The 25,666-nt window shown below is 57.0% G+C and overlaps 4 non-coding genes across 4 annotated transcripts; all 4 read right to left on the bottom strand.

The window, feature by feature from the left end:
* Positions 1–5,907: 5,907 nt before the first annotated feature.
* On the bottom strand, positions 5,908–6,098 carry LOC129137771 (U2 spliceosomal RNA). The gene has a single exon (XR_008540562.1). It is a non-coding gene; the product is annotated as a U2 spliceosomal RNA (small nuclear RNA).
* Positions 6,099–12,009: 5,911 nt separating this feature from the next.
* LOC129137772 (U2 spliceosomal RNA) lies at positions 12,010–12,200 on the bottom strand. The gene has a single exon (XR_008540563.1). It is a non-coding gene; the product is annotated as a U2 spliceosomal RNA (small nuclear RNA).
* Positions 12,201–18,136: 5,936 nt separating this feature from the next.
* Positions 18,137–18,327, bottom strand: LOC129137773 (U2 spliceosomal RNA). Its single transcript, XR_008540564.1, has one exon. It is a non-coding gene; the product is annotated as a U2 spliceosomal RNA (small nuclear RNA).
* Positions 18,328–24,259: 5,932 nt separating this feature from the next.
* On the bottom strand, positions 24,260–24,450 carry LOC129137774 (U2 spliceosomal RNA). The gene has a single exon (XR_008540565.1). It is a non-coding gene; the product is annotated as a U2 spliceosomal RNA (small nuclear RNA).
* Between the last annotated feature and the right edge of the window lie 1,216 nt (positions 24,451–25,666).

The raw sequence follows: 25,666 nt of genomic DNA on the forward strand, positions 1-25,666 counted from the left end.
GCCCGCCGTCACCGTCCCACTCTCATCCACATTCAAGTCGCGGTGAGAGCCCCAGCCTCGCTCCTTGCCCCATTCCCTCTGTCTCGTCCACAGCGCTATTGACGCCCTTACACTCTCGGGCTGATTTCTTATTCTCCGCCTTTGAAAAGGGAAATCTTACACCCGTGCTTCTTCCGGCGTTCCCGGGCTTTCATTTCGAATTTGCATGCCCCGCCCTTTCACGGAGGGCGTGGCCTCCGCCGTTGACTCCGCCCCCGGGGCCGCCTCTGCCTGGGGGAGCCGGGGCTCCGCTGGGGGCGACTTCCTTGTTCGTATCGAGCCAGCGAAAAGACAGAACCGGAAGAGACTGGGGGCGAAGGCGACAGGGGTCTGTGGAAGAGACCTGTCGGCGGAGAGCGGTCCACGTTTTCCTGGAGAAAGACGAGGCCCCAGGGCAGGAGCGCGGGCTGCGCTGGGCCTTTACTTCGCCGCCCGCGGGCGGGGAGACCGGCCCCGTACCCGAGGGGACGAGGGGCCCATGCCCAGTCAGGGAAGCCGAAGGCCTGGAGGGGCTTCCGGGAGCAGGGGCTGGAGTTCCTCGGCCAGGCAGGAGGCTGGCACCAGACACCCAGCAGAGGGAGGCGGCGAGGGCCCAGCAAGGATTCTCCCCAGCCCCTGTGCCTGCGTCTCCTGCGGCTTCTGTGCGCGGACCGTGTCCTGTGCTGTGTAGGGAAAGCTGCCTCCCTGCTCGGGACGTGGATTCCCTTCCCCTCCTCCTCGCCTGGCTACTTCTGACGCAGGTCGTCAGGACTCCGCTTGGGTGTCACGCGTCCAGGAAGCCTCCCTTAGTCAAGGGCCCTCGGCACCCGCCCCGTATGTGACTAGCAGCCCTCCTGTGTATTTCATCGCGCCCCCGTTGTTTATATCAGCTATTCCACTCACCACCCTTCTGGGCAACCCTTTATCTCCCGCTCTGAAATCCCATCGCTGAGGGCTGGGACCCCTCCTCAGTGCTTATCCCTGTTTCCCCGCGCGAGTCTGGCGCCTGGCGTGTGGAAGGCGCTCAGCAAACGTTTGTGGAGCGAAGAAACGACGCAAAGGTGATGAGCACGGCAGACCGTGATGAGCACGACGCAGTTAGGAGGCTATTGGCCCGGCGCGGGGGAAAAGGGGGAAGGTCGGGCTCGGGGTGGCAGGACCCCAGAGGGCAGGGGTGACTGCCGGGGTGCTCTTGGGGCAAGGTGGGCGTCAAGGCCCCCAGCAAGGTTGGGATAAAGTTTCTCTCCGAGGCACAGACTGCCGCCTGCGGGCTCAGCATTTACCTCTCCCTTCCTCCTTCCTAACGCAACTTCAGCGGAGGGCTGAGGGCTCTACTGCGCATTACCTGGAAAACTTATTTCACTCCACGGCCCTAAGAGGTGGGCCTTATTATTAGCCACGGCCAGGGTTAGGGTGAGGCCTCTCCTCCAGGGCAGAATTTCAGAGGGTGCCCACCCCCCCGCCCTAAATCATTCAGCAATCAACATAAACTATAGTTCAACGCAATATATCTTATCTTGTGGGCCGCAAGCCACCCAGGTGCCCAGGCAAGAGCCTGAAGGCACAAGCTGTTCCAGTATAGTAAAGAAAATTATTAGAATAAGAAAAGTTTTACTAGAGATAGGAAACGGATAGGATTATATCTGACTATTATTAATCATTAGTTTGTAGCATTACTCTTTGTTCTATTACCATAATGATCTCTGTTCCATTATGATTACCCTGGGGGAAACCAGGCCACACAGAGTTAGGAGCTGAAGGGCCACAGTGAGAGGTGACCAGGAGACAAGAGTGTGAGCCCTCATTCACGCCCAGAGAAGGGCCGCTGGAGGGCTCCTTGGCCTAGCGGTAATGCCAGTGCCTGGGAAGGCCCTGGTTACTTAGCAGGCCTTGGTCTAGCGGTGGCCCCAGTGCCTGGGAAGGCACCCGTTACTTAGCAGGCCGGGAAAGGGAATCTCCCTCTCTCCAGGGGAGACAGAGAACGCTCCGCTCCACCACCTCTTGTGGGAGGTCTGACATTAGCCAGGCCGGCCCGCAGTCAGCCGGAGGCTCCAACGTCTCCCTGTGATGCTGTGCTTCAGTGGGCACGCTCCTTCTTCACTTTCATGTTCCGCCTGTACACCTGGCTCCTCCTTTTAAGTTCTTAGAAGACAGCAGTAGCACAATTAGTAGGAGTACCACAGTCTTCGATCTTTCTGATAAGTGCATAGAAGAAACGCTGACGTTTGCTGTCCTCCCTCTCCACCTCGGCTACCACAAAGGGAAAGGCCCCCTGTCCAGTGGACACGTGACTCGCGTGACCTATCGATCACTGGAGATGACTGGCACTCCTTACCCTGCCCCCTTGCCTTGACTACAATAAATAGCAGCGCCTCCAGGCATTCGGGGCCACTACCTGTCTGTCTCCGCGCTTTGGTGGCAGTGGTCCCCCGGGCCCAGCTGTCTTTCTTCCTATCTCTTTGTCTTCTGTCTTTATCTCTTCGATCTCTCGTCTCCGCGCGCACACACACGAAGAGAAAACCCACAGACCCGGTAGGGGTGGACCCTACATTATCTCGGCCACGACATAATCAAGATATTCATGTGGACTACTGAGTCTTTCGGTGCCCCCTTGCTGTTTTAGTTTTGTCCTGCGGCCGAGTGTTTCCCTCGCTTCACGCCAACCCAATCTCCGCCGCCCTGTCTTGTCATCCCCATTCTACAGCCCAGCACGGTGTAGTATGGCAGCCGCTAGCCACAGGTATCTAGGGAGCCCTGGAAATGTGGTCAGTTCTAATGGAGCTGTGCTGTAAGTGTGAAATACACATGGGATTTTGACGGCAGTGGGAGCAAAATTCTCCCAATTTTTTTTTTTTTTTTTCAGACGGAGGTTCCGCTCTTGTTACCCAGCCTGGAGTCCAATGGCGCGATCTAGGCTCTCTGCAACCTCCGCCTCCCGGGTTCAAGCGATTCCCCTGCCTCAGCCTCCCGAGCAGCTGGGACTACAGGCATGTGCCACCACGCCCGGCTAAGTTTGTATTTTTAGTACACATGGGGTTTCTCCATGTTGGTCAGGCTGGTCTCCAACTCCCGACCTCCGGTGATCCGCCCAGCTGCCGCCTCCCAAAGTGTTGCTTGCGATTACAGGCTTGAGCCACCGCTCACCCTGGCTTTTTTTTTTTTTTTGGCAGACAAACTCTTGCTCTGTCGCCCAGGCTGGAGTGCAGTGGCGCGATCTCGGCTCACTGCAGCCTCTACCTCCCGGGTTCCAGCGATTCTCCTGCCTCAGCCTCCTGGGTAGCTGGGATTACAGGCGTAGGCCACCACGCCCGGCTCATTTTTGTATTTTTAGGGGGTTTCGCCATGTCGGCCAGGCTGGTCTCCAGCTCCTGACCTCAGGCGATCCGCCCGCCTCGGCCTCCCAAAGCGCTGGGATTACAGGCGTAAGCCACCGCGCCGGGCTCTTTCATTCTGTCTTTATTTTCTGAGATAGAGTCTCGCTCGGACGCTCAGGTTGGACTGCAATGGCGTGATCTCGGCTCGCTGAAACTTCCGCCTCCCGGGTTCAAGCGATTCTCCTGTCTCAGCCTCCCGAGTAGCTGGGATTATTGACGGGCAGCACCACGCCCGGCTACCTTTTGTGGTTTTTGTATCTTCTGTCTTCTGCTCTTGAGTACCGCATAGAGCCACAGAAGACTAGCGAGTCGAACAAACGGCCCCTGTTGCAGCAGTTGTTGATCACGGGGCTGCCCCCGGTACTCATCCTGTGTCTCTCGTCCAAATCCCCGCTCCTCCCCAGCTATCACCTCTGCCGATGCTGGTGGTTTCCCTGGGTACCGGGAACCAAACTCTCATTCCCCAGGGGCCTAAGCCCCCCGTGGCCAGGCCCTTCTCAAGTCAGGGTTCCTGCACATTCACAGTTACGGGTGGCCCTGGGAGTAACACCTGGCACCCAAACAGATCACCAGAGTCCACGCATAGTCCACCTGCCCTCCCTGCGTAAGATCAGCTCTTCCTCCTCCCGGCGATAGATCAGGGTCAATGATCCCTGCCAAGATGGCGACTGCTCCAGCCTGCTGGTCCAACCTGTCCAGCCACAGCTGTTGCTCGAAGGCTTGAAGTTCAATGGGACCCTCTCCCGCTTTCTACAAACTGGTTCCTCTATTTTCATGTTTATTTATTTGGGACGGGGTCTGGCTCTGTCACCCAGGCTGGAGTGCAGTGGTGCGATCACCGCTCACTGCAGCATCCACCTCCCAGCGTCCACCCATCCTCCTGGCCTCAGCCTCTGGAACAGCTGGGGTACAGATACGCCCCAGCCCGAACAGGTTTTCACTAGGTTGCCTGGGCTCTTTCTTTCTTTGTCTGTGTTTGTTTGTTGGTTGGTCGGTTGGTTTTTGTTTGTTTCTTTCGAGACGGGGCTCCGGCTCTGCCGCCGGGGCTGCAGTGCAATGGCGCGATCTCACCTCACTGCGGCCTTCTGGGCTCAAGCGATCCCCCCACTGTGCCCGGCCTGAAGACAGCCTTTAGAGAAAGAAGCAGGGGGAGTTCTTCCGAGGACAGACAAGGTTTCTGGAGTTTGGAAAGGGTGAGAGACTGGGTCAGCGAAAGGAACATTCCGATCTTTATGTTGGGATGCAACGTATAATAGATACAGGGATGAGACCCAAAAGAGCCGGCAGAGGTTTGTCATCGTGGTCGCAAGGCAACTGCCGGTGGCTGATCCCGTAAAGGATACGCATACCTAGAGCGGAGCCTAAAGATGCATCAAGCATGACGGGTGGAGCCACGATGCTTGGACTCGAGCTCTGCTCCTGTGCGTTCCGTGATAAATGGCTTATACTACCTGCACCTCAGTTTTTCCCGGGCAAAAAAGGAAGCTTGCTGCCGGTGCGTTGGCACCTGCCTTAAAGTGCCAGCTACCCAGCGGGCTGAAGAGGAAGAAGTTCCTACTAGGAAGACACGTGGACACGTATGTTTACTGCAGCACTATTTACAATAGCAAAGACTTGGAACCAACTCGAATGCCCATGAATGATAGGCTGGATAAAGAAAGTGTGGCACGTATACACCATGGAATTACTACGCAGCCATAAAAAAGGATGAGTTCATGTCCTCTGCGGGAACGTGGATGAAGCTGGAAGGCCTCATTCTCAGCAAACTGACACAGGAAGCGAAAACCAAACACCGCATGTTCTCGCTCCTAAGTGGGAGTTGAACAGTGAGAACACATGGGACACAGGGAGGGGAACATCACACGCCGGGCCCTGACGGGGCGTGGGGGGCAAGGGGAGAGAGAGCATTAGGACAAATGGCCAACGCGTGCGGGGCTTCAAACCTAGACGACTGGTGGATAGGTGCAGCAAAGCACCGTGGCACACGTGTATCTATGTTCCAAACCTGCACGTCCTGCACATGTACCCCAGAACTTGGGAGGGGGTGGGGGAAACCAAAAGAGAGAACGGAGGAGAGGCGGGGGGGGGGGGTGAAGAGAGAGAGAAAGAGACAGAGAGAGAGAGAGAAAGAGAGAGAGAGAGAGAGAAAGAGAGAGAGAGAGAGAGAGAGAGAGAGAGAGAGAGAGAGAGGAGAAAGAAGTTCAATTCCGGGTGGATCCCATTCCTTTAAAAGGTCGCCACCCACTCGACTGCCAAGCTGAGATCCTAAGGACCTCCCCAAAGGAGGAGGTCGTGGCCTTCCCAAAGCGCAGTAGTCACGGTGGAAACGGAAGCGTGCCGCATAAGCCTACCGTCTACCGCCCACCGCCTGCAGATCAGGAACCTCCCTCACTGGTACTTCAGGGAAGCGGTTAAGTCAAGCCGGCGCGTCACAGGCACTCGGCGTGCAAGCCGCCCCGCAGCTGCTACTGTCTCTTACCTCTCTCTGCTTTTAGGAAACACGTTGTATCCCCGGAGGGGGTGCACCGTTCCTGGAGGTACTGCAATACCAGGTCGATGCGTGGAGTGGACGGAGCAAGCTCCTATTCCATCTCCCTGCTCCAAAAATCCATTTAATATATTGTCCTCGGATAGAGGACGTATCAGATATTAAACTGATAAGAACAGATACTACACTTGATCTTAGCCAAAAGGCCGAGAAGCGATGCGGTCGCCTTCGCGCCCGCCGTCACCGTCCCACTCTCATCCACATTCAAGTCGCGGTGAGAGCCCCAGCCTCGCTCCTTGCCCCATTCCCTCTGTCTCGTCCACAGCGCTATTGACGCCCTTACACTCTCGGGCTGATTTCTTATTCTCCGCCTTTGAAAAGGGAAATCTTACACCCGTGCTTCTTCCGGCGTTCCCGGGCTTTCATTTCGAATTTGCATGCCCCGCCCTTTCACGGAGGGCGTGGCCTCCGCCGTTGACTCCGCCCCCGGGGCCGCCTCTGCCTGGGGGAGCCGGGGCTCCGCTGGGGGCGACTTCCTTGTTCGTATCGAGCCAGCGAAAAGACAGAACCGGAAGAGACTGGGGGCGAAGGCGACAGGGGTCTGTGGAAGAGACCTGTCGGCGGAGAGCGGTCCACGTTTTCCTGGAGAAAGACGAGGCCCCAGGGCAGGAGCGCGGGCTGCGCTGGGCCTTTACTTCGCCGCCCGCGGGCGGGGAGACCGGCCCCGTACCCGAGGGGACGAGGGGCCCATGCCCAGTCAGGGAAGCCGAAGGCCTGGAGGGGCTTCCGGGAGCAGGGGCTGGAGTTCCTCGGCCAGGCAGGAGGCTGGCACCAGACACCCAGCAGAGGGAGGCGGCGAGGGCCCAGCAAGGATTCTCCCCAGCCCCTGTGCCTGCGTCTCCTGCGGCTTCTGTGCGCGGACCGTGTCCTGTGCTGTGTAGGGAAAGCTGCCTCCCTGCTCGGGACGTGGATTCCCTTCCCCTCCTCCTCGCCTGGCTACTTCTGACGCAGGTCGTCAGGACTCCGCTTGGGTGTCACGCGTCCAGGAAGCCTCCCTTAGTCAAGGGCCCTCGGCACCCGCCCCGTATGTGACTAGCAGCCCTCCTGTGTATTTCATCGCGCCCCCGTTGTTTATATCAGCTATTCCACTCACCACCCTTCTGGGCAACCCTTTATCTCCCGCTCTGAAATCCCATCGCTGAGGGCTGGGACCCCTCCTCAGTGCTTATCCCTGTTTCCCCGCGCGAGTCTGGCGCCTGGCGTGTGGAAGGCGCTCAGCAAACGTTTGTGGAGCGAAGAAACGACGCAAAGGTGATGAGCACGGCAGACCGTGATGAGCACGACGCAGTTAGGAGGCTATTGGCCCGGCGCGGGGGAAAAGGGGGAAGGTCGGGCTCGGGGTGGCAGGACCCCAGAGGGCAGGGGTGACTGCCGGGGTGCTCTTGGGGCAAGGTGGGCGTCAAGGCCCCCAGCAAGGTTGGGATAAAGTTTCTCTCCGAGGCACAGACTGCCGCCTGCGGGCTCAGCATTTACCTCTCCCTTCCTCCTTCCTAACGCAACTTCAGCGGAGGGCTGAGGGCTCTACTGCGCATTACCTGGAAAACTTATTTCACTCCACGGCCCTAAGAGGTGGGCCTTATTATTAGCCACGGCCAGGGTTAGGGTGAGGCCTCTCCTCCAGGGCAGAATTTCAGAGGGTGCCCACCCCCCCGCCCTAAATCATTCAGCAATCAACATAAACTATAGTTCAACGCAATATATCTTATCTTGTGGGCCGCAAGCCACCCAGGTGCCCAGGCAAGAGCCTGAAGGCACAAGCTGTTCCAGTATAGTAAAGAAAATTATTAGAATAAGAAAAGTTTTACTAGAGATAGGAAACGGATAGGATTATATCTGACTATTATTAATCATTAGTTTGTAGCATTACTCTTTGTTCTATTACCATAATGATCTCTGTTCCATTATGATTACCCTGGGGGAAACCAGGCCACACAGAGTTAGGAGCTGAAGGGCCACAGTGAGAGGTGACCAGGAGACAAGAGTGTGAGCCCTCATTCACGCCCAGAGAAGGGCCGCTGGAGGGCTCCTTGGCCTAGCGGTAATGCCAGTGCCTGGGAAGGCCCTGGTTACTTAGCAGGCCTTGGTCTAGCGGTGGCCCCAGTGCCTGGGAAGGCACCCGTTACTTAGCAGGCCGGGAAAGGGAATCTCCCTCTCTCCAGGGGAGACAGAGAACGCTCCGCTCCACCACCTCTTGTGGGAGGTCTGACATTAGCCAGGCCGGCCCGCAGTCAGCCGGAGGCTCCAACGTCTCCCTGTGATGCTGTGCTTCAGTGGGCACGCTCCTTCTTCACTTTCATGTTCCGCCTGTACACCTGGCTCCTCCTTTTAAGTTCTTAGAAGACAGCAGTAGCACAATTAGTAGGAGTACCACAGTCTTCGATCTTTCTGATAAGTGCATAGAAGAAACGCTGACGTTTGCTGTCCTCCCTCTCCACCTCGGCTACCACAAAGGGAAAGGCCCCCTGTCCAGTGGACACGTGACTCGCGTGACCTATCGATCACTGGAGATGACTGGCACTCCTTACCCTGCCCCCTTGCCTTGACTACAATAAATAGCAGCGCCTCCAGGCATTCGGGGCCACTACCTGTCTGTCTCCGCGCTTTGGTGGCAGTGGTCCCCCGGGCCCAGCTGTCTTTCTTCCTATCTCTTTGTCTTCTGTCTTTATCTCTTCGATCTCTCGTCTCCGCGCGCACACACACGAAGAGAAAACCCACAGACCCGGTAGGGGTGGACCCTACATTATCTCGGCCACGACATAATCAAGATATTCATGTGGACTACTGAGTCTTTCGGTGCCCCCTTGCTGTTTTAGTTTTGTCCTGCGGCCGAGTGTTTCCCTCGCTTCACGCCAACCCAATCTCCGCCGCCCTGTCTTGTCATCCCCATTCTACAGCCCAGCACGGTGTAGTATGGCAGCCGCTAGCCACAGGTATCTAGGGAGCCCTGGAAATGTGGTCAGTTCTAATGGAGCTGTGCTGTAAGTGTGAAATACACATGGGATTTTGACGGCAGTGGGAGCAAAATTCTCCCAATTTTTTTTTTTTTTTTTCAGACGGAGGTTCCGCTCTTGTTACCCAGCCTGGAGTCCAATGGCGCGATCTAGGCTCTCTGCAACCTCCGCCTCCCGGGTTCAAGCGATTCCCCTGCCTCAGCCTCCCGAGCAGCTGGGACTACAGGCATGTGCCACCACGCCCGGCTAAGTTTGTATTTTTAGTACACATGGGGTTTCTCCATGTTGGTCAGGCTGGTCTCCAACTCCCGACCTCCGGTGATCCGCCCAGCTGCCGCCTCCCAAAGTGTTGCTTGCGATTACAGGCTTGAGCCACCGCTCACCCTGGCTTTTTTTTTTTTTTTGGCAGACAAACTCTTGCTCTGTCGCCCAGGCTGGAGTGCAGTGGCGCGATCTCGGCTCACTGCAGCCTCTACCTCCCGGGTTCCAGCGATTCTCCTGCCTCAGCCTCCTGGGTAGCTGGGATTACAGGCGTAGGCCACCACGCCCGGCTCATTTTTGTATTTTTAGGGGGTTTCGCCATGTCGGCCAGGCTGGTCTCCAGCTCCTGACCTCAGGCGATCCGCCCGCCTCGGCCTCCCAAAGCGCTGGGATTACAGGCGTAAGCCACCGCGCCGGGCTCTTTCATTCTGTCTTTATTTTCTGAGATAGAGTCTCGCTCGGACGCTCAGGTTGGACTGCAATGGCGTGATCTCGGCTCGCTGAAACTTCCGCCTCCCGGGTTCAAGCGATTCTCCTGTCTCAGCCTCCCGAGTAGCTGGGATTATTGACGGGCAGCACCACGCCCGGCTACCTTTTGTGGTTTTTGTATCTTCTGTCTTCTGCTCTTGAGTACCGCATAGAGCCACAGAAGACTAGCGAGTCGAACAAACGGCCCCTGTTGCAGCAGTTGTTGATCACGGGGCTGCCCCCGGTACTCATCCTGTGTCTCTCGTCCAAATCCCCGCTCCTCCCCAGCTATCACCTCTGCCGATGCTGGTGGTTTCCCTGGGTACCGGGAACCAAACTCTCATTCCCCAGGGGCCTAAGCCCCCCGTGGCCAGGCCCTTCTCAAGTCAGGGTTCCTGCACATTCACAGTTACGGGTGGCCCTGGGAGTAACACCTGGCACCCAAACAGATCACCAGAGTCCACGCATAGTCCACCTGCCCTCCCTGCGTAAGATCAGCTCTTCCTCCTCCCGGCGATAGATCAGGGTCAATGATCCCTGCCAAGATGGCGACTGCTCCAGCCTGCTGGTCCAACCTGTCCAGCCACAGCTGTTGCTCGAAGGCTTGAAGTTCAATGGGACCCTCTCCCGCTTTCTACAAACTGGTTCCTCTATTTTCATGTTTATTTATTTGGGACGGGGTCTGGCTCTGTCACCCAGGCTGGAGTGCAGTGGTGCGATCACCGCTCACTGCAGCATCCACCTCCCAGCGTCCACCCATCCTCCTGGCCTCAGCCTCTGGAACAGCTGGGGTACAGATACGCCCCAGCCCGAACAGGTTTTCACTAGGTTGCCTGGGCTCTTTCTTTCTTTGTCTGTGTTTGTTTGTTGGTTGGTCGGTTGGTTTTTGTTTGTTTCTTTCGAGACGGGGCTCCGGCTCTGCCGCCGGGGCTGCAGTGCAATGGCGCGATCTCACCTCACTGCGGCCTTCTGGGCTCAAGCGATCCCCCCACTGTGCCCGGCCTGAAGACAGCCTTTAGAGAAAGAAGCAGGGGGAGTTCTTCCGAGGACAGACAAGGTTTCTGGAGTTTGGAAAGGGTGAGAGACTGGGTCAGCGAAAGGAACATTCCGATCTTTATGTTGGGATGCAACGTATAATAGATACAGGGATGAGACCCAAAAGAGCCGGCAGAGGTTTGTCATCGTGGTCGCAAGGCAACTGCCGGTGGCTGATCCCGTAAAGGATACGCATACCTAGAGCGGAGCCTAAAGATGCATCAAGCATGACGGGTGGAGCCACGATGCTTGGACTCGAGCTCTGCTCCTGTGCGTTCCGTGATAAATGGCTTATACTACCTGCACCTCAGTTTTTCCCGGGCAAAAAAGGAAGCTTGCTGCCGGTGCGTTGGCACCTGCCTTAAAGTGCCAGCTACCCAGCGGGCTGAAGAGGAAGAAGTTCCTACTAGGAAGACACGTGGACACGTATGTTTACTGCAGCACTATTTACAATAGCAAAGACTTGGAACCAACTCGAATGCCCATGAATGATAGGCTGGATAAAGAAAGTGTGGCACGTATACACCATGGAATTACTACGCAGCCATAAAAAAGGATGAGTTCATGTCCTCTGCGGGAACGTGGATGAAGCTGGAAGGCCTCATTCTCAGCAAACTGACACAGGAAGCGAAAACCAAACACCGCATGTTCTCGCTCCTAAGTGGGAGTTGAACAGTGAGAACACATGGGACACAGGGAGGGGAACATCACACGCCGGGCCCTGACGGGGCGTGGGGGGCAAGGGGAGAGAGAGCATTAGGACAAATGGCCAACGCGTGCGGGGCTTCAAACCTAGACGACTGGTGGATAGGTGCAGCAAAGCACCGTGGCACACGTGTATCTATGTTCCAAACCTGCACGTCCTGCACATGTACCCCAGAACTTGGGAGGGGGTGGGGGAAACCAAAAGAGAGAACGGAGGAGAGGCGGGGGGGGGGGGTGAAGAGAGAGAGAAAGAGACAGAGAGAGAGAGAGAAAGAGAGAGAGAGAGAGAGAAAGAGAGAGAGAGAGAGAGAGAGAGAGAGAGAGGAGAAAGAAGTTCAATTCCGGGTGGATCCCATTCCTTTAAAAGGTCGCCACCCACTCGACTGCCAAGCTGAGATCCTAAGGACCTCCCCAAAGGAGGAGGTCGTGGCCTTCCCAAAGCGCAGTAGTCACGGTGGAAACGGAAGCGTGCCGCATAAGCCTACCGTCTACCGCCCACCGCCTGCAGATCAGGAACCTCCCTCACTGGTACTTCAGGGAAGCGGTTAAGTCAAGCCGGCGCGTCACAGGCACTCGGCGTGCAAGCCGCCCCGCAGCTGCTACTGTCTCTTACCTCTCTCTGCTTTTAGGAAACACGTTGTATCCCCGGAGGGGGTGCACCGTTCCTGGAGGTACTGCAATACCAGGTCGATGCGTGGAGTGGACGGAGCAAGCTCCTATTCCATCTCCCTGCTCCAAAAATCCATTTAATATATTGTCCTCGGATAGAGGACGTATCAGATATTAAACTGATAAGAACAGATACTACACTTGATCTTAGCCAAAAGGCCGAGAAGCGATGCGGTCGCCTTCGCGCCCGCCGTCACCGTCCCACTCTCATCCACATTCAAGTCGCGGTGAGAGCCCCAGCCTCGCTCCTTGCCCCATTCCCTCTGTCTCGTCCACAGCGCTATTGACGCCCTTACACTCTCGGGCTGATTTCTTATTCTCCGCCTTTGAAAAGGGAAATCTTACACCCGTGCTTCTTCCGGCGTTCCCGGGCTTTCATTTCGAATTTGCATGCCCCGCCCTTTCACGGAGGGCGTGGCCTCCGCCGTTGACTCCGCCCCCGGGGCCGCCTCTGCCTGGGGGAGCCGGGGCTCCGCTGGGGGCGACTTCCTTGTTCGTATCGAGCCAGCGAAAAGACAGAACCGGAAGAGACTGGGGGCGAAGGCGACAGGGGTCTGTGGAAGAGACCTGTCGGCGGAGAGCGGTCCACGTTTTCCTGGAGAAAGACGAGGCCCCAGGGCAGGAGCGCGGGCTGCGCTGGGCCTTTACTTCGCCGCCCGCGGGCGGGGAGACCGGCCCCGTACCCGAGGGGACGAGGGGCCCATGCCCAGTCAGGGAAGCCGAAGGCCTGGAGGGGCTTCCGGGAGCAGGGGCTGGAGTTCCTCGGCCAGGCAGGAGGCTGGCACCAGACACCCAGCAGAGGGAGGCGGCGAGGGCCCAGCAAGGATTCTCCCCAGCCCCTGTGCCTGCGTCTCCTGCGGCTTCTGTGCGCGGACCGTGTCCTGTGCTGTGTAGGGAAAGCTGCCTCCCTGCTCGGGACGTGGATTCCCTTCCCCTCCTCCTCGCCTGGCTACTTCTGACGCAGGTCGTCAGGACTCCGCTTGGGTGTCACGCGTCCAGGAAACCTCCCTTAGTCAAGGGCCCTCGGCACCCGCCCCGTATGTGACTAGCAGCCCTCCTGTGTATTTCATCGCGCCCCCGTTGTTTATATCAGCTATTCCACTCACCACCCTTCTGGGCAACCCTTTATCTCCCGCTCTGAAATCCCATCGCTGAGGGCTGGGACCCCTCCTCAGTGCTTATCCCTGTTTCCCCGCGCGAGTCTGGCGCCTGGCGTGTGGAAGGCGCTCAGCAAACGTTTGTGGAGCGAAGAAACGACGCAAAGGTGATGAGCACGGCAGACCGTGATGAGCACGACGCAGTTAGGAGGCTATTGGCCCGGCGCGGGGGAAAAGGGGGAAGGTCGGGCTCGGGGTGGCAGGACCCCAGAGGGCAGGGGTGACTGCCGGGGTGCTCTTGGGGCAAGGTGGGCGTCAAGGCCCCCAGCAAGGTTGGGATAAAGTTTCTCTCCGAGGCACAGACTGCCGCCTGCGGGCTCAGCATTTACCTCTCCCTTCCTCCTTCCTAACGCAACTTCAGCGGAGGGCTGAGGGCTCTACTGCGCATTACCTGGAAAACTTATTTCACTCCACGGCCCTAAGAGGTGGGCCTTATTATTAGCCACGGCCAGGGTTAGGGTGAGGCCTCTCCTCCAGGGCAGAATTTCAGAGGGTGCCCACCCCCCCGCCCTAAATCATTCAGCAATCAACATAAACTATAGTTCAACGCAATATATCTTATCTTGTGGGCCGCAAGCCACCCAGGTGCCCAGGCAAGAGCCTGAAGGCACAAGCTGTTCCAGTATAGTAAAGAAAATTATTAGAATAAGAAAAGTTTTACTAGAGATAGGAAACGGATAGGATTATATCTGACTATTATTAATCATTAGTTTGTAGCATTACTCTTTGTTCTATTACCATAATGATCTCTGTTCCATTATGATTACCCTGGGGGAAACCAGGCCACACAGAGTTAGGAGCTGAAGGGCCACAGTGAGAGGTGACCAGGAGACAAGAGTGTGAGCCCTCATTCACGCCCAGAGAAGGGCCGCTGGAGGGCTCCTTGGCCTAGCGGTAATGCCAGTGCCTGGGAAGGCCCTGGTTACTTAGCAGGCCTTGGTCTAGCGGTGGCCCCAGTGCCTGGGAAGGCACCCGTTACTTAGCAGGCCGGGAAAGGGAATCTCCCTCTCTCCAGGGGAGACAGAGAACGCTCCGCTCCACCACCTCTTGTGGGAGGTCTGACATTAGCCAGGCCGGCCCGCAGTCAGCCGGAGGCTCCAACGTCTCCCTGTGATGCTGTGCTTCAGTGGGCACGCTCCTTCTTCACTTTCATGTTCCGCCTGTACACCTGGCTCCTCCTTTTAAGTTCTTAGAAGACAGCAGTAGCACAATTAGTAGGAGTACCACAGTCTTCGATCTTTCTGATAAGTGCATAGAAGAAACGCTGACGTTTGCTGTCCTCCCTCTCCACCTCGGCTACCACAAAGGGAAAGGCCCCCTGTCCAGTGGACACGTGACTCGCGTGACCTATCGATCACTGGAGATGACTGGCACTCCTTACCCTGCCCCCTTGCCTTGACTACAATAAATAGCAGCGCCTCCAGGCATTCGGGGCCACTACCTGTCTGTCTCCGCGCTTTGGTGGCAGTGGTCCCCCGGGCCCAGCTGTCTTTCTTCCTATCTCTTTGTCTTCTGTCTTTATCTCTTCGATCTCTCGTCTCCGCGCGCACACACACGAAGAGAAAACCCACAGACCCGGTAGGGGTGGACCCTACATTATCTCGGCCACGACATAATCAAGATATTCATGTGGACTACTGAGTCTTTCGGTGCCCCCTTGCTGTTTTAGTTTTGTCCTGCGGCCGAGTGTTTCCCTCGCTTCACGCCAACCCAATCTCCGCCGCCCTGTCTTGTCATCCCCATTCTACAGCCCAGCACGGTGTAGTATGGCAGCCGCTAGCCACAGGTATCTAGGGAGCCCTGGAAATGTGGTCAGTTCTAATGGAGCTGTGCTGTAAGTGTGAAATACACATGGGATTTTGACGGCAGTGGGAGCAAAATTCTCCCAATTTTTTTTTTTTTTTTTCAGACGGAGGTTCCGCTCTTGTTACCCAGCCTGGAGTCCAATGGCGCGATCTAGGCTCTCTGCAACCTCCGCCTCCCGGGTTCAAGCGATTCCCCTGCCTCAGCCTCCCGAGCAGCTGGGACTACAGGCATGTGCCACCACGCCCGGCTAAGTTTGTATTTTTAGTACACATGGGGTTTCTCCATGTTGGTCAGGCTGGTCTCCAACTCCCGACCTCCGGTGATCCGCCCAGCTGCCGCCTCCCAAAGTGTTGCTTGCGATTACAGGCTTGAGCCACCGCTCACCCTGGCTTTTTTTTTTTTTTTTTTTTTTTTTTTTTTTGGCAGACAAACTCTTGCTCTGTCGCCCAGGCTGGAGTGCAGTGGCGCGATCTCGGCTCACTGCAGCCTCTACCTCCCGGGTTCCAGCGATTCTCCTGCCTCAGCCTCCTGGGTAGCTGGGATTACAGGCGTAGGCCACCACGCCCGGCTCATTTTTGTATTTTTAGGGGGTTTCGCCATGTCGGCCAGGCTGGTCTCCAGCTCCTGACCTCAGGCGATCCGCCCGCCTCGGCCTCCCAAAGCGCTGGGATTACAGGCGTAAGCCACCGCGCCGGGCTCTTTCATTCTGTCTTTATTTTCTGAGATAGAGTCTCGCTCGGACGCTCAGGTTGGACTGCAATGGCGTGATCTCGGCTCGCTGAAACTTCCGCCTCCCGGGTTCAAGCGATTCTCCTGTCTCAGCCTCCCGAGTAGCTGGGATTATTGACGGGCAGCACCACGCCCGGCTACCTTTTGTGGTTTTTGTATCTTCTGTCTTCTGCTCTTGAGTACCGCATAGAGCCACAGAAGACTAGCGAGTCGAACAAACGGCCCCTGTTGCAGCAGTTGTTGATCACGGGGCTGCCCCCGGTACTCATCCTGTGTCTCTCGTCCAAATCCCCGCTCCTCCCCAGCTATCACCTCTGCCGATGCTGGTGGTTTCCCTGGGTACCGGGAACCAAACTCTCATTCCCCAGGGGCCTAAGCCCCCCGTGGCCAGGCCCTTCTCAAGTCAGGGTTCCTGCACATTCACAGTTACGGGTGGCCCTGGGAGTAACACCTGGCACCCAAACAGATCACCAGAGTCCACGCATAGTCCACCTGCCCTCCCTGCGTAAGATCAGCTCTTCCTCCTCCCGGCGATAGATCAGGGTCAATGATCCCTGCCAAGATGGCGACTGCTCCAGCCTGCTGGTCCAACCTGTCCAGCCACAGCTGTTGCTCGAAGGCTTGAAGTTCAATGGGACCCTCTCCCGCTTTCTACAAACTGGTTCCTCTATTTTCATGTTTATTTATTTGGGACGGGGTCTGGCTCTGTCACCCAGGCTGGAGTGCAGTGGTGCGATCACCGCTCACTGCAGCATCCACCTCCCAGCGTCCACCCATCCTCCTGGCCTCAGCCTCTGGAACAGCTGGGGTACAGATACGCCCCAGCCCGAACAGGTTTTCACTAGGTTGCCTGGGCTCTTTCTTTCTTTGTCTGTGTTTGTTTGTTGGTTGGTCGGTTGGTTTTTGTTTGTTTCTTTCGAGACGGGGCTCCGGCTCTGCCGCCGGGGCTGCAGTGCAATGGCGCGATCTCACCTCACTGCGGCCTTCTGGGCTCAAGCGATCCCCCCACTGTGCCCGGCCTGAAGACAGCCTTTAGAGAAAGAAGCAGGGGGAGTTCTTCCGAGGACAGACAAGGTTTCTGGAGTTTGGAAAGGGTGAGAGACTGGGTCAGCGAAAGGAACATTCCGATCTTTATGTTGGGATGCAACGTATAATAGATACAGGGATGAGACCCAAAAGAGCCGGCAGAGGTTTGTCATCGTGGTCGCAAGGCAACTGCCGGTGGCTGATCCCGTAAAGGATACGCATACCTAGAGCGGAGCCTAAAGATGCATCAAGCATGACGGGTGGAGCCACGATGCTTGGACTCGAGCTCTGCTCCTGTGCGTTCCGTGATAAATGGCTTATACTACCTGCACCTCAGTTTTTCCCGGGCAAAAAAGGAAGCTTGCTGCCGGTGCGTTGGCACCTGCCTTAAAGTGCCAGCTACCCAGCGGGCTGAAGAGGAAGAAGTTCCTACTAGGAAGACACGTGGACACGTATGTTTACTGCAGCACTATTTAAAATAGCAAAGACTTGGAACCAACTCGAATGCCCATGAATGATAGGCTGGATAAAGAAAGTGTGGCACGTATACACCATGGAATTACTACGCAGCCATAAAAAAGGATGAGTTCATGTCCTCTGCGGGAACGTGGATGAAGCTGGAAGGCCTCATTCTCAGCAAACTGACACAGGAAGCGAAAACCAAACACCGCATGTTCTCGCTCCTAAGTGGGAGTTGAACAGTGAGAACACATGGGACACAGGGAGGGGAACATCACACGCCGGGCCCTGACGGGGCGTGGGGGGCAAGGGGAGAGAGAGCATTAGGACAAATGGCCAACGCGTGCGGGGCTTCAAACCTAGACGACTGGTGGATAGGTGCAGCAAAGCACCGTGGCACACGTGTATCTATGTTCCAAACCTGCACGTCCTGCACATGTACCCCAGAACTTGGGAGGGGGTGGGGGAAACCAAAAGAGAGAACGGAGGAGAGGCGGGGGGGGGGGGGTGAAGAGAGAGAGAAAGAGACAGAGAGAGAGAGAGAAAGAGAGAGAGAGAGAGAGAAAGAGAGAGAGAGAGAGAGAGAGAGAGAGAGAGAGAGAGAGGAGAAAGAAGTTCAATTCCGGGTGGATCCCATTCCTTTAAAAGGTCGCCACCCACTCGACTGCCAAGCTGAGATCCTAAGGACCTCCCCAAAGGAGGAGGTCGTGGCCTTCCCAAAGCGCAGTAGTCACGGTGGAAACGGAAGCGTGCCGCATAAGCCTACCGTCTACCGCCCACCGCCTGCAGATCAGGAACCTCCCTCACTGGTACTTCAGGGAAGCGGTTAAGTCAAGCCGGCGCGTCACAGGCACTCGGCGTGCAAGCCGCCCCGCAGCTGCTACTGTCTCTTACCTCTCTCTGCTTTTAGGAAACACGTTGTATCCCCGGAGGGGGTGCACCGTTCCTGGAGGTACTGCAATACCAGGTCGATGCGTGGAGTGGACGGAGCAAGCTCCTATTCCATCTCCCTGCTCCAAAAATCCATTTAATATATTGTCCTCGGATAGAGGACGTATCAGATATTAAACTGATAAGAACAGATACTACACTTGATCTTAGCCAAAAGGCCGAGAAGCGATGCGGTCGCCTTCGCGCCCGCCGTCACCGTCCCACTCTCATCCACATTCAAGTCGCGGTGAGAGCCCCAGCCTCGCTCCTTGCCCCATTCCCTCTGTCTCGTCCACAGCGCTATTGACGCCCTTACACTCTCGGGCTGATTTCTTATTCTCCGCCTTTGAAAAGGGAAATCTTACACCCGTGCTTCTTCCGGCGTTCCCGGGCTTTCATTTCGAATTTGCATGCCCCGCCCTTTCACGGAGGGCGTGGCCTCCGCCGTTGACTCCGCCCCCGGGGCCGCCTCTGCCTGGGGGAGCCGGGGCTCCGCTGGGGGCGACTTCCTTGTTCGTATCGAGCCAGCGAAAAGACAGAACCGGAAGAGACTGGGGGCGAAGGCGACAGGGGTCTGTGGAAGAGACCTGTCGGCGGAGAGCGGTCCACGTTTTCCTGGAGAAAGACGAGGCCCCAGGGCAGGAGCGCGGGCTGCGCTGGGCCTTTACTTCGCCGCCCGCGGGCGGGGAGACCGGCCCCGTACCCGAGGGGACGAGGGGCCCATGCCCAGTCAGGGAAGCCGAAGGCCTGGAGGGGCTTCCGGGAGCAGGGGCTGGAGTTCCTCGGCCAGGCAGGAGGCTGGCACCAGACACCCAGCAGAGGGAGGCGGCGAGGGCCCAGCAAGGATTCTCCCCAGCCCCTGTGCCTGCGTCTCCTGCGGCTTCTGTGCGCGGACCGTGTCCTGTGCTGTGTAGGGAAAGCTGCCTCCCTGCTCGGGACGTGGATTCCCTTCCCCTCCTCCTCGCCTGGCTACTTCTGACGCAGGTCGTCAGGACTCCGCTTGGGTGTCACGCGTCCAGGAAGCCTCCCTTAGTCAAGGGCCCTCGGCACCCGCCCCGTATGTGACTAGCAGCCCTCCTGTGTATTTCATCGCGCCCCCGTTGTTTATATCAGCTATTCCACTCACCACCCTTCTGGGCAACCCTTTATCTCCCGCTCTGAAATCCCATCGCTGAGGGCTGGGACCCCTCCTCAGTGCTTATCCCTGTTTCCCCGCGCGAGTCTGGCGCCTGGCGTGTGGAAGGCGCTCAGCAAACGTTTGTGGAGCGAAGAAACGACGCAAAGGTGATGAGCACGGCAGACCGTGATGAGCACGACGCAGTTAGGAGGCTATTGGCCCGGCGCGGGGGAAAAGGGGGAAGGTCGGGCTCGGGGTGGCAGGACCCCAGAGGGCAGGGGTGACTGCCGGGGTGCTCTTGGGGCAAGGTGGGCGTCAAGGCCCCCAGCAAGGTTGGGATAAAGTTTCTCTCCGAGGCACAGACTGCCGCCTGCGGGCTCAGCATTTACCTCTCCCTTCCTCCTTCCTAACGCAACTTCAGCGGAGGGCTGAGGGCTCTACTGCGCATTACCTGGAAAACTTATTTCACTCCACGGCCCTAAGAGGTGGGCCTTATTATTAGCCACGGCCAGGGTTAGGGTGAGGCCTCTCCTCCAGGGCAGAATTTCAGAGGGTGCCCACCCCCCCGCCCTAAATCATTCAGCAATCAACATAAACTATAGTTCAACGCAATATATCTTATCTTGTGGGCCGCAAGCCACCCAGGTGCCCAGGCAAGAGCCTGAAGGCACAAGCTGTTCCAGTATAGTAAAGAAAATTATTAGAATAAGAAAAGTTTTACTAGAGATAGGAAACGGATAGGATTATATCTGACTATTATTAATCATTAGTTTGTAGCATTACTCTTTGTTCTATTACCATAATGATCTCTGTTCCATTATGATTACCCTGGGGGAAACCAGGCCACACAGAGTTAGGAGCTGAAGGGCCACAGTGAGAGGTGACCAGGAGACAAGAGTGTGAGCCCTCATTCACGCCCAGAGAAGGGCCGCTGGAGGGCTCCTTGGCCTAGCGGTAATGCCAGTGCCTGGGAAGGCCCTGGTTACTTAGCAGGCCTTGGTCTAGCGGTGGCCCCAGTGCCTGGGAAGGCACCCGTTACTTAGCAGGCCGGGAAAGGGAATCTCCCTCTCTCCAGGGGAGACAGAGAACGCTCCGCTCCACCACCTCTTGTGGGAGGTCTGACATTAGCCAGGCCGGCCCGCAGTCAGCCGGAGGCTCCAACGTCTCCCTGTGATGCTGTGCTTCAGTGGGCACGCTCCTTCTTCACTTTCATGTTCCGCCTGTACACCTGGCTCCTCCTTTTAAGTTCTTAGAAGACAGCAGTAGCACAATTAGTAGGAGTACCACAGTCTTCGATCTTTCTGATAAGTGCATAGAAGAAACGCTGACGTTTGCTGTCCTCCCTCTCCACCTCGGCTACCACAAAGGGAAAGGCCCCCTGTCCAGTGGACACGTGACTCGCGTGACCTATCGATCACTGGAGATGACTGGCACTCCTTACCCTGCCCCCTTGCCTTGACTACAATAAATAGCAGCGCCTCCAGGCATTCGGGGCCACTACCTGTCTGTCTCCGCGCTTTGGTGGCAGTGGTCCCCCGGGCCCAGCTGTCTTTCTTCCTATCTCTTTGTCTTCTGTCTTTATCTCTTCGATCTCTCGTCTCCGCGCGCACACACACGAAGAGAAAACCCACAGACCCGGTAGGGGTGGACCCTACATTATCTCGGCCACGACATAATCAAGATATTCATGTGGACTACTGAGTCTTTCGGTGCCCCCTTGCTGTTTTAGTTTTGTCCTGCGGCCGAGTGTTTCCCTCGCTTCACGCCAACCCAATCTCCGCCGCCCTGTCTTGTCATCCCCATTCTACAGCCCAGCACGGTGTAGTATGGCAGCCGCTAGCCACAGGTATCTAGGGAGCCCTGGAAATGTGGTCAGTTCTAATGGAGCTGTGCTGTAAGTGTGAAATACACATGGGATTTTGACGGCAGTGGGAGCAAAATTCTCCCAATTTTTTTTTTTTTTTTTCAGACGGAGGTTCCGCTCTTGTTACCCAGCCTGGAGTCCAATGGCGCGATCTAGGCTCTCTGCAACCTCCGCCTCCCGGGTTCAAGCGATTCCCCTGCCTCAGCCTCCCGAGCAGCTGGGACTACAGGCATGTGCCACCACGCCCGGCTAAGTTTGTATTTTTAGTACACATGGGGTTTCTCCATGTTGGTCAGGCTGGTCTCCAACTCCCGACCTCCGGTGATCCGCCCAGCTGCCGCCTCCCAAAGTGTTGCTTGCGATTACAGGCTTGAGCCACCGCTCACCCTGGCTTTTTTTTTTTTTTTTTTTTTTTTTTTTTTGGCAGACAAACTCTTGCTCTGTCGCCCAGGCTGGAGTGCAGTGGCGCGATCTCGGCTCACTGCAGCCTCTACCTCCCGGGTTCCAGCGATTCTCCTGCCTCAGCCTCCTGGGTAGCTGGGATTACAGGCGTAGGCCACCACGCCCGGCTCATTTTTGTATTTTTAGGGGGTTTCGCCATGTCGGCCAGGCTGGTCTCCAGCTCCTGACCTCAGGCGATCCGCCCGCCTCGGCCTCCCAAAGCGCTGGGATTACAGGCGTAAGCCACCGCGCCGGGCTCTTTCATTCTGTCTTTATTTTCTGAGATAGAGTCTCGCTCGGACGCTCAGGTTGGACTGCAATGGCGTGATCTCGGCTCGCTGAAACTTCCGCCTCCCGGGTTCAAGCGATTCTCCTGTCTCAGCCTCCCGAGTAGCTGGGATTATTGACGGGCAGCACCACGCCCGGCTACCTTTTGTGGTTTTTGTATCTTCTGTCTTCTGCTCTTGAGTACCGCATAGAGCCACAGAAGACTAGCGAGTCGAACAAACGGCCCCTGTTGCAGCAGTTGTTGATCACGGGGCTGCCCCCGGTACTCATCCTGTGTCTCTCGTCCAAATCCCCGCTCCTCCCCAGCTATCACCTCTGCCGATGCTGGTGGTTTCCCTGGGTACCGGGAACCAAACTCTCATTCCCCAGGGGCCTAAGCCCCCCGTGGCCAGGCCCTTCTCAAGTCAGGGTTCCTGCACATTCACAGTTACGGGTGGCCCTGGGAGTAACACCTGGCACCCAAACAGATCACCAGAGTCCACGCATAGTCCACCTGCCCTCCCTGCGTAAGATCAGCTCTTCCTCCTCCCGGCGATAGATCAGGGTCAATGATCCCTGCCAAGATGGCGACTGCTCCAGCCTGCTGGTCCAACCTGTCCAGCCACAGCTGTTGCTCGAAGGCTTGAAGTTCAATGGGACCCTCTCCCGCTTTCTACAAACTGGTTCCTCTATTTTCATGTTTATTTATTTGGGACGGGGTCTGGCTCTGTCACCCAGGCTGGAGTGCAGTGGTGCGATCACCGCTCACTGCAGCATCCACCTCCCAGCGTCCACCCATCCTCCTGGCCTCAGCCTCTGGAACAGCTGGGGTACAGATACGCCCCAGCCCGAACAGGTTTTCACTAGGTTGCCTGGGCTCTTTCTTTCTTTGTCTGTGTTTGTTTGTTGGTTGGTCGGTTGGTTTTTGTTTGTTTCTTTCGAGACGGGGCTCCGGCTCTGCCGCCGGGGCTGCAGTGCAATGGCGCGATCTCACCTCACTGCGGCCTTCTGGGCTCAAGCGATCCCCCCACTGTGCCCGGCCTGAAGACAGCCTTTAGAGAAAGAAGCAGGGGGAGTTCTTCCGAGGACAGACAAGGTTTCTGGAGTTTGGAAAGGGTGAGAGACTGGGTCAGCGAAAGGAACATTCCGATCTTTATGTTGGGATGCAACGTATAATAGATACAGGGATGAGACCCAAAAGAGCCGGCAGAGGTTTGTCATCGTGGTCGCAAGGCAACTGCCGGTGGCTGATCCCGTAAAGGATACGCATACCTAGAGCGGAGCCTAAAGATGCATCAAGCATGACGGGTGGAGCCACGATGCTTGGACTCGAGCTCTGCTCCTGTGCGTTCCGTGATAAATGGCTTATACTACCTGCACCTCAGTTTTTCCCGGGCAAAAAAGGAAGCTTGCTGCCGGTGCGTTGGCACCTGCCTTAAAGTGCCAGCTACCCAGCGGGCTGAAGAGGAAGAAGTTCCTACTAGGAAGACACGTGGACACGTATGTTTACTGCAGCACTATTTACAATAGCAAAGACTTGGAACCAACTCGAATGCCCATGAATGATAGGCTGGATAAAGAAAGTGTGGCACGTATACACCATGGAATTACTACGCAGCCATAAAAAAGGATGAGTTCATGTCCTCTGCGGGAACGTGGATGAAGCTGGAAGGCCTCATTCTCAGCAAACTGACACAGGAAGCGAAAACCAAACACCGCATGTTCTCGCTCCTAAGTGGGAGTTGAACAGTGAGAACACATGGGACACAGGGAGGGGAACATCACACGCCGGGCCCTGACGGGGCGTGGGGGGCAAGGGGAGAGAGAGCATTAGGACAAATGGCCAACGCGTGCGGGGCTTCAAACCTAGACGACTGGTGGATAGGTGCAGCAAAGCACCGTGGCACACGTGTATCTATGTTCCAAACCTGCACGTCCTGCACATGTACCCCAGAACTTGGGAGGGGGTGGGGGAAACCAAAAGAGAGAACGGAGGAGAGGCGGGGGGGGGGGGTGAAGAGAGAGAGAAAGAGACAGAGAGAGAGAGAGAAAGAGAGAGAGAGAGAGAGAAAGAGAGAGAGAGAGAGAGAGAGAGAGAGAGAGAGAGAGGAGAAAGAAGTTCAATTCCGGGTGGATCCCATTCCTTTAAAAGGTCGCCACCCACTCGACTGCCAAGCTGAGATCCTAAGGACCTCCCCAAAGGAGGAGGTCGTGGCCTTCCCAAAGCGCAGTAGTCACGGTGGAAACGGAAGCGTGCCGCATAAGCCTACCGTCTACCGCCCACCGCCTGCAGATCAGGAACCTCCCTCACTGGTACTTCAGGGAAGCGGTTAAGTCAAGCCGGCGCGTCACAGGCACTCGGCGTGCAAGCCGCCCCGCAGCTGCTACTGTCTCTTACCTCTCTCTGCTTTTAGGAAACACGTTGTATCCCCGGAGGGGGTGCACCGTTCCTGGAGGTACTGCAATACCAGGTCGATGCGTGGAGTGGACGGAGCAAGCTCCTATTCCATCTCCCTGCTCCAAAAATCCATTTAATATATTGTCCTCGGATAGAGGACGTATCAGATATTAAACTGATAAGAACAGATACTACACTTGATCTTAGCCAAAAGGCCGAGAAGCGATGCGGTCGCCTTCGCGCCCGCCGTCACCGTCCCACTCTCATCCACATTCAAGTCGCGGTGAGAGCCCCAGCCTCGCTCCTTGCCCCATTCCCTCTGTCTCGTCCACAGCGCTATTGACGCCCTTACACTCTCGGGCTGATTTCTTATTCTCCGCCTTTGAAAAGGGAAATCTTACACCCGTGCTTCTTCCGGCGTTCCCGGGCTTTCATTTCGAATTTGCATGCCCCGCCCTTTCACGGAGGGCGTGGCCTCCGCCGTTGACTCCGCCCCCGGGGCCGCCTCTGCCTGGGGGAGCCGGGGCTCCGCTGGGGGCGACTTCCTTGTTCGTATCGAGCCAGCGAAAAGACAGAACCGGAAGAGACTGGGGGCGAAGGCGACAGGGGTCTGTGGAAGAGACCTGTCGGCGGAGAGCGGTCCACGTTTTCCTGGAGAAAGACGAGGCCCCAGGGCAGGAGCGCGGGCTGCGCTGGGCCTTTACTTCGCCGCCCGCGGGCGGGGAGACCGGCCCCGTACCCGAGGGGACGAGGGGCCCATGCCCAGTCAGGGAAGCCGAAGGCCTGGAGGGGCTTCCGGGAGCAGGGGCTGGAGTTCCTCGGCCAGGCAGGAGGCTGGCACCAGACACCCAGCAGAGGGAGGCGGCGAGGGCCCAGCAAGGATTCTCCCCAGCCCCTGTGCCTGCGTCTCCTGCGGCTTCTGTGCGCGGACCGTGTCCTGTGCTGTGTAGGGAAAGCTGCCTCCCTGCTCGGGACGTGGATTCCCTTCCCCTCCTCCTCGCCTGGCTACTTCTGACGCAGGTCGTCAGGACTCCGCTTGGGTGTCACGCGTCCAGGAAACCTCCCTTAGTCAAGGGCCCTCGGCACCCGCCCCGTATGTGACTAGCAGCCCTCCTGTGTATTTCATCGCGCCCCCGTTGTTTATATCAGCTATTCCACTCACCACCCTTCTGGGCAACCCTTTATCTCCCGCTCTGAAATCCCATCGCTGAGGGCTGGGACCCCTCCTCAGTGCTTATCCCTGTTTCCCCGCGCGAGTCTGGCGCCTGGCGTGTGGAAGGCGCTCAGCAAACGTTTGTGGAGCGAAGAAACGACGCAAAGGTGATGAGCACGGCAGACCGTGATGAGCACGACGCAGTTAGGAGGCTATTGGCCCGGCGCGGGGGAAAAGGGGGAAGGTCGGGCTCGGGGTGGCAGGACCCCAGAGGGCAGGGGTGACTGCCG

Source organism: Pan troglodytes, chromosome 19 (genome assembly GCF_028858775.2).
Source record: "Pan troglodytes isolate AG18354 chromosome 19, NHGRI_mPanTro3-v2.0_pri, whole genome shotgun sequence".
NCBI classification, from domain to species: Eukaryota; Metazoa; Chordata; class Mammalia; order Primates; family Hominidae; genus Pan; species Pan troglodytes.